We start from the raw sequence: 16,567 nt of genomic DNA, 5'->3' as shown, positions 1-16,567 counted from the left end.
TAATGAATAGCGTGAAGATTTTTCTGGGCTAGTGTTTGACATTTATTTATTTTTTTTCTTATTTTCTGTTGTATTCTCTTCTGTATATCTGTGTTACACATGAATGATATCTAGACTTGTCAGAAAACGAAGTAGGAAAGACCTAACTTTGACACTACAAATTCTCACTTCTTCCTTCACTTTCTTCATTTTATAGAAGCTACAAGTATATTTAATTTTTGTATCCCAGGTCCACTGCTACTTAGTGAAGGCCTGTGCTGCGTTTATCTTAAAACTTTTACTCTCTTCATTTAGCCAAGATGCTTCTACTTCTGTCTTGCCCCCTGTATTGTATAATTTTTACTAACGTTGTCGTCTTTAAATCTCTTGAAATGGAACCCTCTGGAACAACATGTCACTGCTTCCTCTTGTATTCTAATTCCACTTTAGCGTAGAACTTGTTTCAATATTCATTTATATCCACCAAGTTGAATTTAACATGGCGGTATATGTTTGAAAAAGGAGAAAGCAAGGAAGCAAACCCATGAACTATATTTATAATAGGAGAGGATATTTTATTCTCCAGTTCACTGAGGAGGAAAAAATTGAGCCTGGTTATACAAGCAGTACCGCATGGTATACTGGTAGTGGCTAGAAGCAGACTATGGTACTGTAACTGCAGTCAACAGCAGTTATGGAGGACAGTAAGGAAAGGAGCTCTTGGGGCTGACCCCATGGCCTAGTGGTTAAGTTCATCATGCTCCACTTTGGCGGCCTGGGTTGTGTTCTACACCACTCATTGGCAACCATGCTGTGGCGGCGACCCACGTGAAAAATAGAGGAAGATTGGCATAGATGTTAGCTCAGCGTGAATCTTGCTCAGCAAAAAAAAAAAAGAAACTCTTTATAGTAAGAATAAATCTGAACAGTTTTTTTTTTAGATTTTTATTGTTTGTTTATTTATTTTTTCAGTGAGGGAAGATTGGCCTGAGCTAACATCTATTACTAATCTTGCTTTTTTTTTTTCTCCCCAAAACCCCAGCACATAGTTGTAGGTCATTCTAGTTCTATGTGGGATGCTGCCTCAGCATGGCCTGATGAGTGGTGTGTGGGTCTGCACCCAGGATCCAAACCAGTAAACCCTAGGCCCCTGAGGCAGAGCACACGAACTTAACCACTCGGCCACAGGGCCAGCCCCCTGAGCAGTATTTTAGTTGTCTGCACAGAAGGTGAGATGTCTCAAGGTCCATATTTGTACCATTTTATGACTCATGGTTGGCCAGGTGGTAGAGGACATAGAAGTAATAAGCTTGGAGGGTGAGTGAGAAAATTTGGGAGCTAAATGTATGGTTGGACTTTTCAAAATGGGCTCTGATTGTAGAAATAATTGTTTCCCACATAAATACTGAAGAAGGGCCCCATTGTGAAGGAGATGCTAAATGATGATAGTCAAGATGATTCTGAGGATGTCAGTAGATCTCCTTTTTTGATATCCCAATCCTTGTTCAATCAGCTTATGAACAAAGTAGCTATACTGGAAGGACTGGGGCTATCCATGGACTTCAACAATATGGCCGTCCTTTCATCAAGGCTACCCTGATTACTGCCACTGCTAAGAGCCCAATCTGCCAACAGGAGAGACCAACCCTAAGATATCATGCTCTAGGGTGACCAAATAGTTGCTTAGTGGCAACTTTCGATTGATTGATTATATCAAATCTCTTTTCTCTGGATAGGCAGCTATTTGTCCTTGTAGAATAGTTACTGTGAATCTGGATTTAGATCTCCCATCCCTGTATGCCATGCTTCTGTATGCAACAGTGAGCACTCTATTTACCATCATGATTTTCATCAAAAATATTGCATCTAAAGAATTTTTTTTATAGTGTAAGAAGTAAGGTAGAGAGGGAATTCTGCTTCCAGTACTGGCAGGCTAGGTAATTCACATCAAAATTTCCGTGGACAACTTGATAATCTGAAAAAAAGTCTTTTTAAAATGTGAAAATCTAGACAAGCAAGCCCAGCATTGGGGCCACTTCTTACCTAGAGGTATTGGCTGATTCTAACAGAAACACTTAAGGGGATAAGCAGTGCTTTATACTACCCCTGGAAGGCTAGGAGGACAAAAACTGCATACTGGTACCTGCCAAGTCATGGGGAGGGCTTAGAAAACTCCCATGCTTTAGTTCAGGACACTAAAAAGCTCCACCAGAGAAGTAAAAATGAACTGAAGATGCACCCTCCCCCCACACATACACAGGGAATTCAGCATAGCCTCAAATCATCCCAATTTCTGAAATTGGATTAAAGTAACCCCCTAGGTGCCTGGTAATAAACAAACAAACAAATACTGCATGGAGGGAAAAAAACCCATCATCTTAAGCCTCAAGTTCTACAATTTTTCAAATTAAATGTCTAGCAGAGAAGAAAAAATAACCAGACACTTCTACAGCAGAGCAACACTCATTGAGAACAACTAGCCACACTGGGTAAAATTGTTTAAAACTTCTGTTTGAAACCATTGAAGAACTTTTAGGCAAAATCCTAGAAAGTATGTGCTCAAAAAAGCATTAAAAACAGGCCTGATACTGACTAAAGAGCTTCTTCAAGGCAAGGGAAAACAGGATTGAAACAAAAAAACAGCCCACTAATTGGGAAAAAATATTCACAAGTTATTTATCCGACAAAGGATTAATCTCCATAATATACAAAGAACTCACACAACTCAACAATAAAAAAAACAAACAACCCAATTACAAAATGGGCAGGGGACATGAACAGACATTTCTCCAAAGAAGATATATGGATGGCCAATAGACACATGAAAAGATGCTCATCATCACTAATCATCAGGGAAATGCAAATCAAAACTACACTAAGATATCACCTTACACCTGTTAGAATGGCAAAAATATCCAAAACCAAGAGTGGCAAATGTTGGAGAGGCTGTGGACAAAAGGGAACCCTCATACACTGTTGGTGGGAATTCAAACTGGTGCAGCCACTATGGAAAACAGTATGGAGATTCCTCAAAAAGTTAAGAATAGAAATACCTTATGACCCAGCCATCCCACTACTGGGTATCTATCCTAAGAACCTGAAATCAGCAATTCCAAAAGTTCCATGCACCCCTATGTTCATCGCAGCATTGTTCACCATAGCCAAGACATGGAACCAACCTAAGTGCCCAGCAACTGATGATTGGATAAACAAGATGTGGTGTGTATATATATATACAATGGAATACTACTCAGCCATAAAAAAGAACAAAGTCCCATTCACAACAACATGGATAGACCTTGAGGGTATTATGTTGGGTGAAATAAGCCAGTCAGAGAAAGACGAACTCTGTATGACTCCACTCATAGGTGGTAGTTAACATATGGACAAAGAGAACTGATCGGTGGTTGCCAGGGGAAAGGGGGGTGGGGAGAGGGCACTAGGGGTGAAGTGGCATACCTACAACATGACTAATAATGATGTACAACTGTGATTTCACAAGGATGTTAACTTTCATAACCTTAATAAAAAAAAAAAAAAAACAGGCCTGATACTATCCTTAGAAAGCCCTGTTTGCAAGGTTGGCATTTGGCTGGCATCTGGGAACTTGGATTACAGGAATGTTCCCACCATTCTCTAACTGATCAGGCAGTTTACTATGTATAAACTGTTGATACAAAAGACATGGTTTATGCTGAACACCTACTTTCCTCCTGGGAGCGTGTAGTTAGGATATATGCTAGGCAGATGGTGCCTGTGTGACCAGCTCCCAATGCAGACCCTGAGCAGTAAGTCTCTAATAAGCGTCCCTGGAAGAAACATTTCACATATGTTGTCACAATTCAATACTGGAGGAATTAAGTGTATCCTGTGTGATTCCACAAGGAAAGGATTCTTGGAAGCTTGTGCCTGGTTTCCTCTGGATTTCACTCCACGCACTTTTTCGCTTTGGTGATTTTGCTTTGTATTGTTTTGTTTTAATAAATTGTAGCCATGAGTATGAATGTATTCTGAGTCCTGTGAGTCCTTCCACAGACTCACGGAACTTGGGGATTGTCTTAGGGGCTCTCAACACAGAAGGTAACCAGAGATATGAGCATTCTGCAGCTACTTCTTCCTTTATGGAATTTCCATTTGTGGAATCGACACAAACCTGGGTAGAAGGCCCAGGAAAAGAGCTACTGCTAAGAATCAGAGAAGCAAACAAATCCCAGCAACCACACGGGCCTGGAGAGACAAAAAGGTGAGGGTCACCAAGCCAACAAGCACTTGGGAGACCTGAGATCTCATTAAGACAGGAAGGTTCAGAGAAGTGAGCCTGACACTCTGCTGGTTTTTCTCTTGAGTATTTGCTGTATTTTTGGACTGCTTGGAACAGAAAGATTAAAAAAAAAAGAAAGAAACCTGCTGAAAGCCAAAGTGAGGTATTTTTTTAAAAAATATATATTGTATCATGGCATTGAAGATGCAAAAACTGCATTTCAGGACCCATCAAGAGGGAGAGGGCCTACTGCATACCCCAGAATCTCATTCAAGAACTCTGAGGGCTACACTCTAAGACCGGGAGAGAATCAGAGTAAATTCAGCCTTATAAAAATTGCAACCTAGTTTCACATCCACTGAATTATAGATTGAATTAATGGAATCTACCTGCTACCACCCTATCCCAGGAAATAGGGTGATCTCTCACTGTATGAAGATAACATCCAGGGACTGTACAGTGTATCATCTACAATATCCAGCATTAAGTCAACAATTACAAAGAATGCCAAAGAGGAAAAAGGCAATAAAACCAGATCAAAAGATGACCCAGTTATTAGTGTTATCAGAGATGGACTTAAAAATAGTTTTGATTAAATAAATCAAGATGGAGAACTTCATGAGAGCCAGAATCTGTTTTTTCTCAAATTAATTAGAAAATCTAGAAATGAAAAATGCATTAGCTAAAATTAAGAACTCAATATATATGTTTAAGCAGATTAGAGAATGGATTAAACAATCAAAAGAGATTTTTAGACTGGATAAAAAAATCAAAGTATATGTTGACTACAGAAGATACGCTATAGATTCAAAGACACAAATAGGTTGAAAATAAAAGGATCTGAAAAGATATACCATGCAAACAGCAACGATAGAGAGCCAGAATGATTATACTAATATCAAACCATTACTGTTTAAAACAAACAAAACATGTTACTACAGATAAAGAGAAACATTTTATAATGATGAAAGGGTCAATCCATCATGAAGATATAACAATTATGTATGCATTAACAACAGAGCCCCAAAATACATAAAGCAAAAATCGACAGAATTGAAGGGAGAAATAGACAATCCAATAATAGTTGGAGCCTTCAATATCCCACTTTCAATAATTGATATAAAAATGAGGCAGAAGATCAACAAGAATTTGCCCTAGTAATTCAAGGATGGTGTATTCACTTCCTAGAGCTGCAGTAACAAATTATCACGAATTCTGTGGCTTAAAACAACAAGTTTATGCTCTCTCAGTTCTGGAGGTTGAAAGTCTGAAATCAAGGCATCAGCAGCCCCGTGCCCCCTCTGAAGGCTCTAGACAAGCATACTTCCTTGCTTTTGACTCAATTGTGGTAGCTCCCTGAAGGTCTGGCTTGTAGCAGCATCACTCCAATGTCTGCTTCTCTTGTCACATGGCCCTCTTTTAAGAACACCAGTCATCGCATTTAAGGTCCATCCTAATTGAGTATGACTTCAACTTGACTAATTACATCTCTAAAGACCCTGTTTCCAAATAAGATCACATTCTGAGATTCCAGGTGGACACGAATTTTGGGGGGACATTATTCAACCCCTTATAGTCCTCCCTGTGGCCTCCCAAAATTCATACCCATCCCAAGTGTAAAATACATTTACCCCATCCCAACATTCCCCCAAAGTCTTAGTCCATTCCAGCATCAACACTGAGTTCAAATTTTCATCTAAATACCGTCAACTCAAAAAGTCCTACGTCTCAGCATCTAAATCAGGTATGAGTGAGAACTGGTATGTTCCATTCTGGGGCAAACGTCTTCTCTATCTGTGGACCTGTGAAACTAGAAAACAAGTTATCTGCTTCCAAAATACAATGGTGAGACAGGCATAGGATAGACATTCCCATTCCAAAAGGGAGAAATTGGAAGAAATAAAGGGGTTACTGATACCCAGCCAGTCCAAAACCCAGCAGGTTTCCAAATTCCGTTAGGTTTCAAAGTCTAAGAATAAATCCTCTGTAGCTTCATGCTCCATCTTCTGGGCCTGCAGTAGTGGAGACCTCACCCTCTGCATTCATGGCTTGATCCTTGGAGTCATTCTTCTTCCATTTCATCCCATCTCTGTCCCTTTCACTCCAGACTAGCAGTGTTCCCCAAAAACGTTGTTAGTTCTCCATGCAGCTCATGGGAGTCCAAGACATCAGACAAGAGGGTCCTTCACAGGTCTTTCCTGGATAACCCCAACTCTATTCCTGGCTTCTGTGGAGATAGTTTATTGTATCCACAAGTCACACAAATCTTTTCAGCAAAATTTCATCCAGCCACATCCTTGGTGTTCTCTCTAGACTGTGCTTTCTAATCTTTTTCTATCTGGATAGACTGCGAAGTTTCAAAATCATCAAGTGCTGGTTCTTTTTTGCTTAACAGTTCTTTTCTCAATTTATCTCTCTCCTCTCACTATAGGCAGCAAGAAGAAATTAGGTTGTACCTTACACACTTCGTTTCCAAATCTCCACTAAATCCAAGTTTATCACTTACAATTTCTCCTTTTCACCCATCACTAGAACACAATTAAGCCAAGTTTTCTTCTACTTTGTAACAGTGATCACTTATTCAGTTTCCAATAGCCTATTTCTCATTTCCTTCTGACCTCATCAGAAGCATCTTTAATTTTCATATTTCTACCAACAATCCATTCACGGTGTTATATATTCTTTAAGATGTTAGAAGCTTTTGCTACCATCTTATTCTGAGCTCTCACCAGAACCACCTTTAACATCCGTATTTCTACTAACGATCTCTTCAATGCAATATAAGCTTTTTTGTCATGCACCTCAAAATCGTTCCAGCCTATACCCACTACCCAATTCCAAGCAACTTCCACAATTTTAGATATTTGTTATGGCAGCACCTCACTTCCTGGTACCAAAATCTGTATTAGTTCCCTAGCGTGACTCTAACAAATTACCACAAATCGTGTGCCATAAAACAACAGAAATTTATTTTCTCGTAGTCCTGGAGCCTGAAAATCTAAATTTAACAGGTCAGAAGGGCCATGCTCTCTTTAAACGCTTCAAAGGAGAATCATTCCTTGCTTCTTCCTAACTTCAGGTGGCTCCAGGCAGTCCTTGGCATTCCTTGTCTTCTAGCTGCATCATTCCAATCTCTGGCTCTTCATCATATTGCCTTCTTCCCTGTGTGTTCACATGACCTTCTTAGAAGGACTTTGGATTTAGGGCCCACCCTGATCCAGTATGACCCATCTTAACTAACTACATCTGCAAAGACCCTATCTCCAAATAAGGCCACATTCTGAGGTTCAGTCTTTCACCATTATGATGCTAGCTGTGGGGTTTTAATACATGCCATTTGAGGAAGAGGAAGGAAGATTGAGGAAGTTCCCTGATATTCATAGTTCATTGATTGTTTTTATCATGAAAATGTGTTGGATTTTTGTCAAATATTTTTTCTTTCTTTTTTTGAGGGGAGTGTGGATATTTATTTTTTTATTTATTTACTGAGATATGAGTGACATACAAAAAAGCTGTACATATTTAATGATTTTAAAGATAAGTATACATTCATGGAACCGACCACCATCTACAATGCCAAAAACTTAACCATCACCTCTAAAAGTTTCCTCCCTCCTTCTTTTTTACATAAGAACATTTAACATAAGATCTACCCTATTAACACATTTTTAAGTATCTAATACAGTATTGTTAACTGTATGCACATGCTATATAGTAGATCTCTAGGACTTGTTCATTTTGCTTAAGTGAAACTGTGTGCCCTTTGACCAACACCTCCTCCATTCCCCTTCCCCCTGTCAAAAATGCTTTTTCTTTCTTTCTTTCTTTTCTTTTCTTTTTGCTGAGGAAGATTGGCCCTGAGCTAACATCTGTGCCCATCTTCCTCTACTTTATATGTGGGATGCCTGCCACAGCATGGCTTGATAAGCAGTGTGTAGGTCTGCACCCAGGATCCGAACCCTGGGCTACTGAAGCAGATCGTGTGAACCTAACTGCTACACCACCAGGCCAGCCCCTCAAAAATGCTTTTTCTACATCTATTGACGTGATCATGTAGATTTTATTATTTATTCTATTAATATGGTGTATTACATTAATTTATTTTTGAATGTAATACCAACTTGCAATCCTGGGATAAAGCCTACGAGTTAAAGGTATAAAATCTTTTTTATAGAATTTGTTATGTTAATAAGAAATACGTTATGCTTTTTTTATGGCCTAATGTATGGTCTATCCTTGAGATTGTTTCACGTGCACTTGAGAAGAGTATGTTTTCTGCTGTTGGCTGAAGTGTTCTATAGATGTGTGTTAGCTCAGATTTATGGGAAACATTAAGTCTTCTGTTACTTTGTTGATCTTCTGCCTAGTTGTTCAATCCATTATTGAAAGTGGGTTATTGCAATCTCGAACAATTATTGTTGAAATGTATATTTCTTCTTTCATTTCTGCCAGCTTTTGCTTCATGTATTTTGGGGGCTCTGTTGTTATGTGCATATGTGTTTATAATTGTTATAGATGGGTTATAGATGGGTTGATCCTTTTATTATTATAAAGAGTCACTGTTTATCTCTAGTTTTTTTTTTTTGGTTTTAAATTTTGTTATGTCTGATATTAGTATAGCCACTCCAGCTTTCTTATGGTTGCTGTTTGCATGATACATATTTTTTCATACTTTTACTTTCAACCTATTTATGTCTTTGAATCTAAAATGTATACTCTGTAGACAATATATTATTGGATCTTGTGTTTTTCCAGTCTGACCATCTCTGCCTTTGGATTGGATCATTTAATCATTCACATTTAATGTTATTATTGATATAGTTGGATTTACCTGCCATTTTATTTTTTGTTTTCCATGTCTTGTGTCTTTTTTGCTCCTCCATTTCTTCTTTTCTGCTTTCTTTTGCAGTAAGTGAACATTTCCTAGGGTAATGTTTTAACTCATTTATTTTTTTCACTATAGGCTTTTGAGTTTTTCTTAGTAGTGGCTTTAGAGCTCACCAAATACATATTAACACGTCAGAATCAGTTTCAGATTAAACTAACTTAATTCCATTGAGCTATAGAAATGTTATTCCTTTTCCCCTTCCCCCTTTTTTGTGGTATTATTGTTATACATACTAAATCTTTATATGCTATCAACCCAAGAATACATTGTTATAACTATTACTTTATGTAATTTTATGACTATTAAAGAAGCTGAGAAAAGAAAGGAGAGAAAGTATGTATATATAGCATTTGTTATTTTTAACTTCTTATTTACCTTTTTGGTACTCTTCCCTAGTTCTTGTTGGTTTGATTTACCATCTGGTGTCATTTTCTTACTCCAATACTTTGCTCCAGCCCACCCCCTTTGTAGTGTTATTTCCAAATACATTACATTTCTGTATGTGATAGGCCCAAGAGCACAATTATATACATACTGTTTTATACAATTGCTTTGCAAATCAGAGAATAAAGAAGCAGCAGCATGCACTTATACTGCAATATACTTTTATAATTACATTATTGCCCTTATCCATGTCTTTGTTTTTTTAATGTGGATTAGAATTTCTATTTGGGTTTACTTGCTTTCAGCCTGAAGAACTTCTTTTAGTATTTCTTGTAAGGTGAGTCTACAAGCAGTGAATTCTTTCAGGTTTTCTTTATCTGGGAATGTCTTTATTTTGCCTTCATTTTTGAAAGATATTTTTGCTGAATATGGTTCTTGGTTCACAGTTTTTTTTCTTTCAGCATTTTGAGTACGACATCCCATTGCTTTCTGGCCTTCATTTTCTGCTGCGAAGTCAGTTGTTAATCTTGTTGGGATTCCTTTGTATATGATGAGACATTTTACTCTTGCTGCTTTCAAGATTTTCTTGTCTTTGTCTTTTAGCATCTTTATTATCATATGTCAAAGTTTGTATATCTGCATTTATGCTACTTAGAGTTTGTTGAGCTTCCTGCAGGTGTAGATTAATGTTTTTTCAACATATTCAGGACATTTTCAGCCATTATTTCTGCAAATATTTTCTTCTCCTTTCATTTTTTTTCTCCTTCTGGTACACTCCTTACCACTCAGTTAAATGTGTCCCATATTTCTCTGAGACTCTGTTCACTTTTCTTCATTCTATTTTCTCTCTGTTCCTCTGATTTTATAATCTCTATCATTCTACCTTCAAATTTACTGATTCTTTCTTCTATCAGTTCAAATCTATCATTGAGCTCCTCTAATGAATTTTCATTTCATTTATTCCACTTTTTAACTCCAGAATTTCCATTTGGTTCTTTTTTATAATTTCTACTTCTCTATTGATTTTCTATATTTGATGGGACATTGTCATCATAAATTTCTTTACTTCTTTATAATTATTTCCTTGAATTCTTTGAACATATTTATAATGACTACTTTGAAGTCTTTGTTTGTTAATCTGACACCTGGTCCCTCTCATGGGTTTCTTTTGTTCCTATGTATGGCCCACACTTTCCTGTTACTTTGTATGTCTCATAATTTTTGTTGAAAACTGGACATTATAGGTAATATATTGTGACTATGGATACTGATTTCCCTCCCCTCCTTCTGGGGCTTATTTTTGTTATTTATTGTTGTTGTTGTCGTGTGTGTGTGTGTGTGTGTGTGTGTGTGTGTGTGAGACTTGGCTAGATTATTTTAGTGAAGTCTGTTTTCTCCCATTGTTGCATGGTATCACTCCTTGGAGGGTACTGCCTTGGGCATGTACAAAGCCATGTTGGGGTGACAATGGTTTTAGCAGGGCTTTATTTGACTGACTGTCTCCTGGTCTCTCTGTTAAGCTGTCTGCCTCATTTGGTACCACACCCAACTATTAGGCTCCATGAATTACTAGCTAATTTCTCTATTGTTTTCAACAATACTAGGGACACAAATTGTTCTTCAGTCTGATCCAATTAAATTCAGGTAGGAGTAGTTTTTGAGGTCAGTCTTTGAGGTTTTTTCTGATCCCAGGAGGACATTTCTTACATGTCACATTCCTTGGTCTCTCTGGTAAATTAGCTGGCCTATGGTTTCACTGTTGTTCTTAAGAGGAGCTGTTGTTTTCTAGACCACTCTTAGCTTGAACTTTCCCACCCTCTGTTTCAAATAGAATCAGTTACTTTGGGGAAAGCTTTGGAGCTCTCTTTTCTTATTAACTCCCTCTCCTCTGGAAAAAAAAATCTCTGAAGCACTACTCTGGGTGCTGAGTGGGGCAGTAGCCTCTGATCTTTCTGATTTGCCTGTCCTGGCATGGTACCTCTGCCTTTGAGTGAGCTGGATAAAGGGTGATTGGGGCCCCCGTATTCTTGCCCTGCTACATCTAGGGTACAGCCTGTATGCTATGGTTGTGTGCTGAGTGGAAGAATGGAGCCCCAACCTCTTGGCTGCACTCTCCAGGAATTTTTCCTTTTGAATTTGGAGTAGGAGGGAATGAGAAAGGCTGGTGGCCAGTCCTCCTGGTGAGCTATATTGACCCTTGATGGGGAGCTGAGGGAAGAGGGACCCCAATATTCTTGGCCATATCCACCTAGAATGGAGCTTCTGTCAAGCTGATCTGTGAGTCGTAGGGGAGGGAAAGTGTCATAACTCAAATCCCACATACTCTTTCTGTTTTTTTCCAGAGTTTTAGTAGATTTTCATGAACAAATGTTTCTTCACTTTCTGTATGCCCTTAGGGCAATTTGCAGAGAATTTAAATTGTTGTTTTTTAGATAGTTTTCACCAACTGTGCTTGTATACTGAGGAGTAGGTCCTCAGAGCTCCTCATGCTGCCATCCTAGAAATGGAACCTTCACTTACGTTTAGATGATGAAATGCCATCAACATTGCCATCAACTTGCAAATGTTCTGTAGTCTCCTCTTATGAAGCCAATCACCATACATTTATGATATTATCACTAGCCAATCTTCAAATACATTTGTCTCCTCTTATCTCATTCTTCATTCCTTTTGAAAAAAGGATGGATATCTTGCTTTGCTAAGTTGGGGCTATATGACCAGAAACATTTAGCTAGAATACACTTCAAAGATATAGTACTAGGAGGAGAAACATTTCAAAGAAGTTGGACTTTAATGTAGACATGAGAACAATAAATGATTTCTCTCCAGGGACTATTTTTGGGGTAAATTATCCTGCTGCCAAAGACATTGCTACAACTTTCTTTTAAAACATCGAGACTTATTATCAAAGATTGTCTGGTATAAAAACAAAACCAAATAGAGCTCTAATACCAGGGCAATTGGTTGTGATTAAAAATTAATAAATGAGCCAAAAAAACAAAAGCAAAACAAAACAACCTACATACTGCTGCTGCCACATACAAGGACCCTGTTTACCTGATACCTTCTAGAGTTAAGGGTTTCTAAGCAGCCACCAATTTGGTGGCAACCACTGAGATCCAGTTCCAGTAATTGTCCCCAGATGCTATCATACAAACCCAAAAGATCATGAAATTCTTCCTCTGTTCCTGAAGCCAAAGCCTGTGTAAGTGAGCACTTTGGTGTGGTTATTACTTTACCCTTTCCCTGAAATTTTATCAGCTGTAGGCTTTGATTAAACTAAAAGCCATGTACTCAAAATGTAAAAGTCTAAACAGATAAGCCTTAACTGAGTAGCTAGTTTAATATAGTGAAACATAAATATTAACATGAAATAATAACAGCAACATAATTTTTGAGGATTTCTGCAAGGTTTTTTTTCTTTTTGGTTGAGTGAACCTACTTCAGAAAGAGTAAGCATATTCTTGAAATACTTTCTTATAGTAACTCACTAGAATTTAACTAAAATTAGTTGACCAGGAAAATGTAATGACATATGTTATTTCCCGAAGTTCTCAAATTACTAAAATAAATCTTCTTATGAACTTAAAATATGAAAATTTACCCATTTTAGTAAGATTTTGCACATCATATTCGAGAGCTCCTCATCCTGCAGTCATCCACAGTGATTCTGGGTCATCAGGTAATGCGTGTGGAGAGTGGAACACAGGAATCTGCATTTTAACAAGCACGTCAGTCTGGATCTACCTGTGTGCCCTTCAAAATGTTATACACACTCGCGATATTTCCTTATGATGATTTGTTTAGATAAGCCCAGGAAAACAGTTGTTTCAGTGAAGTGTCTGACACCTAGAAAGCCCTCAATAACTGTTTTTCGCATAGTTGTTGACTCTCCTGTTCTAGCAGATCTTCTAGATTCAAGGGTCTAGGTGAAGGGGCTGAGGGATTCTGTGCTGAGGTCACCTGGAGAGACCAAGGTAATGTACCAGCCTCAGCCGTTCTCTGGCTAGATGTCACTAAGTGATGATGCTTTTTTATTTTTCACCTTTGTTTCATAATAAAAGTTTGTTTTTAAAAATCCAGGCATGTCTTATCTGAACTAAGTAAGGAGAAAAGGGGAGTTTCCCCACCTCTCCTAGACACACTGTTCTTCAGTAGAAGCTTGGACCAGTCTTGGCCAGATGACTGACTTGCACACTAAATGTGAGAACTGTGGCTTCAGCCCAACTCATCACATCCGGTTAGAGCAACAAAACCAAGAGTACTTGAATGACTTGTCCAGGGTTATATCAACACTTTGAACATACTGGTTCAAATTATTGCTTGTATAGTCCCCTAAGTGGAATTACCAAGTTAAAGACATTAGTTCTTCTACGGCTCATTTATAGGTAGATTTTCTGAACAATAAAAACTTAGCATCGCTGCAAATCATGTGTTACATCTATGCGTTAGCATCTACGCATTACTTTCCTCACCCTCCACTCCCAGCTTCCACCAACCATGCTTCCAATCTTGAGCTTTGATTCATTTTTAGTTTTTAATAGATGTGTAATCATGCCCTAAAATGTCCGTTTCCTTGTTAAAGAAATCCACCAAGGCTGTGCATTTTTCGTTTTGGTAATTTGGTGTCTGCATGTGTAAATCGTTTTTCCATGTTGACCATAAATCAAGTAGAATAAGGTACTAATCTTATATATTTGAAATTGTTGTCCAATAATTTGGATAGTAAACTTTATCAGGAGTTTATTACATATTTATCTCTTTGCTTTTCTTTTAATATTTTATACTTTTAAAAAATTTTATATTTTAATTATGTCTGAAAATGGCCTCCGTTTTGTAATATATCATTCTTCCATAGCCAATTTAAATATACCAATCCGTTTTTTTCTAGCTTTTAGAATAATTTTTAATGTTTAGTGCTAACCTGTTTGAAATTACTTTCAGAGTCAGTACAGCAGATTTTGATGTATTAAAAGGCCTTCCATCCCTCCTCTTGAATTATTCCTGCCTCACACTGCTTCTTTGTTGACATTGGTGTGCAAATTTTCTCTTTTTGACTGAAGAGTCACTGGAGAAGGAAACAATTGTTCTGAGTCAGGGAGTAAATGTCATTCTGAAAAAAGAGTGCCAGCATTAAGATTACGAGGATATTACTATTACTGCTGCTACTGTTAGTCATCATTATCATCATCACCATCGAATAATAATGGCATTGTATGATAGTCTCGTTCACCAGTCTTTCTAGATAGATTTCACTATTAATTTGCCAGAAGAGTAGGCTGGAGACTATAAGTGATATTTAACGGAATCTAACTTAGTGAACATGATAATATTTTACTTGGTCCCCTCAGACAAGAACAAGGCATATGTCTTCATAAATTTATCCTTTTTTCCCCTCTATTAGAGTTTTGCATTTTCCTGTAAATAAATCCATTTTATTAGATAGAGAAATTATTAATCATGTTGAAGAAATCCTCCATAACTAATATATTTCATTTTTATTAAATAACATTGGAAATGAAACATATTTGATGTCCTATGTGAAAAACCAGAATGCATAATGCCATGTAAAAATATATGTGCATTTGGGAAAATATTAGCAAGAATTATATAAAATAAAGACGAGATTATAGTAGTTTTTTTATTTTTGGCAAATTTTCTTTAAAGATATTAAATTCTTATGAGAAGAAATCAAACATGGTGACTTTCATAAAACATTTTCTTTTAAGAGGTGACTTATACCCTTTTCTTCTTGAAAGCATGATGAACATGTTCTATTTTACTTTGCAGTCCCGAAATAAGCATTATGGGGTCCCAAAGACAAATTCTTTTAGGATTTCAATTACTAAATTTTCTTCAGGGTTTGATAATTTTTACATTTTATATTTTATTGGTCTTACCATGTTATCTGCTTTGTTGTTTTTGTTTTATCAGCTTTACTACTGTATTTATAGTATTTTTATAGCTGTCTACTTCTAGGTAGTAATAAAATTTGTTAGAATCTAAGAAAATTATATTCCTCTAATTTTTCTTCCAAGATTTTATAATAAAAATTTTCCAGTTTTACAGAAATGTTGATTCCTAGAATCAACACATTAACATTTTGCCATGTTCACTTTATATACATTACAAATATAAATTATATTTCTCCTATTTTAACTTTCTTTTATATTTTTTATTTTATGCTTTTATTAATTTATTCTTCAACAAATATTTTTTATGCAATACTTAATTCTAATAATTGGTGCTTTTTTCCTTTTTATTATTTGAGCTAATAGGTCTCTGGTTAAAGTTTTTATTTTTTTGCAGAATCAAATGTTAGTGTTATTAATTTTATTTTTTCTTCTCCTTAGTGTATGTTTACTCTTAGTTTTATTATTTCCCTTTTCCTGCTTTTTCTTGGCTTGCTATTTAGTTTGTTTTTCCTAAGACTAAAGTTGAAACCCAGTTGATATTTCTCTTTTTATTTCTTGGCACTAGAAACGTCTGGAACAATACAATTGTCCTTAATGTCCTGCTTTTGAAATATCTCGTAAATTTTGACATGATGTATTTGTATGTTGTATTATTTCGTGATTTAGCTAAGCATCAGAAAAGCATGTTGAAGCATTCTTCCATTTGGACACTTTTAAGTTCTACACTTGTCACATACAATCTTGTTGTGATCTGAGTATGGTTTGTAAAATTTCTGCCATTGTGCATTTCCCAGTTATATCATGGTTTCCCAAAATTTGGTTACAGTTTGTGAAAAACTCATGGTAACTGGAAAAGAATGTATGTTTTCTTGCCTTGCCATTAAGTTTTTTAACAAATTAAGTTATTAATACACTATTTTATTCAACTTTTAATTTTTAAGAAAACGTTTGTCTTTATGTGTGTTTTGTCATATTCTGAAAATGGAGTGTTGAGATTTTTAACTATATTTTTATTTCCATTTCTTCTTGCATTTCTGGCACTTTGTTGTTGATGTATTTTGTTGCTATATTGTTTGAAACATATAATTTCAGTATTGTTAGATTTTCTGTTTTTAATATACCTTATACAATCATACAGGG

This window comes from Equus asinus, chromosome 1 (assembly GCF_041296235.1).
Source record: "Equus asinus isolate D_3611 breed Donkey chromosome 1, EquAss-T2T_v2, whole genome shotgun sequence".
Lineage (NCBI taxonomy): Eukaryota > Metazoa > Chordata > Mammalia > Perissodactyla > Equidae > Equus > Equus asinus.
Note: the sequence above shows the minus strand (reverse complement) of the source record.